The sequence below is a fragment of the Somniosus microcephalus genome, unplaced genomic scaffold (assembly GCF_052327205.1).
Source record: "Somniosus microcephalus isolate GS21.2 unplaced genomic scaffold, FLI_Smic_1.0 unresolved_chr4, whole genome shotgun sequence".
NCBI lineage: Eukaryota > Metazoa > Chordata > Chondrichthyes > Squaliformes > Somniosidae > Somniosus > Somniosus microcephalus.
The window spans coordinates 1,221,521-1,222,698 of record NW_028225182.1 but is presented as its reverse complement, the minus strand read 5'-3'; positions in this window follow the sequence as shown (position 1 = coordinate 1,222,698).

Sequence of the window (1,178 nt, the reverse complement as noted above, 5' to 3'; positions counted from 1 at the left end):
GGGCAGGAAACGGGAGGGAGGGAGGGACACTGTCGGTATCTGTGCTGAGGTTGAGTCTGTGAAGAATGGTCCGGGATCAGATAATGTACAGCCTCTATGAAATATTTTATTTTATTCATATTTAATTACAATATGTTTTCTTTCATTGTTCATATTTATTAAATTGCAATAGGAAAGGTTTATTTTCAGTTTGAACCGGGCACCATTTCTAGAACATAATGTTTCCCCCCAGGATCGAGCCGGAGACTTTTCGCCTGTGCGGTGAACATGATAAACCGCTACACTACGGAAACCTCTGCTTAGCTATACATCCAGAAAGAACTGTTCAGCGAGAAGGTGAAATGCTGAATTCCAGATTCTGGATTTATTTCCTTTCACTGCCATTTCTCTGACCGAAACTGCACAAGTCAAAAATGTTCCTTTCAAAGTCATTAAACTGTCGAATTTCCAGGTCGCCCCCGAATCTTCTGAATCAGATGCCTCCAGTTTTCCCACTCAATCAATGTCCCTTTGCAATTTTCTGCTCCTATCCTCACTAATTACTGTGCCACTGTCAGACTTGGTTTACAGCTATCGATCGTAGGATCCGGAATGCACTGCCTGAAAGGGTGCTGGAGGCAGATTCAATCGTGGTTTTCAAAAGGGAGTTGCATAAGTAGCTGTATGATTGTCTGATTCACTGAGATCACCTCTCGTTCTTCTAAACTCCGGAGAGTATAGGCCCAATCTACTCAATCGCTCCTCATGGGACAGCCCTCTCATTGCAGGAATCAGTCTGCTGAACCTTCTCACACCCCATCTAAGGCAAGTATATCCTTCAACAGGTAAGGTGACCAAAACTAAAATACGGTTTTGATCTGCTGGTAGTAAGCGAGCAAGGATCTGCGAGATATTGCAGTTTGTACAAGTGTTCCCTGGTGGTCTAGTGATTAGGATTCGACGCTCTCATCGCCGCGACCCATTGGTTCTTACAAAACTGTTTAATAAAATAACCCAACTCTGTTAGACACTTAATAATTCTCTTAATCGACCCACTGCTTGTTGTTGCACACTGAAGGGAATGCTAACATGTTTTCCAGGTGAGAGTCAAACTTTAGTAAAATTTTTGTAGAATCAGACAGCACAGAAGGAACCCATTAAGCCCCATCGTGCCTGTGCCGGCTCTTTGAAAGAACTAT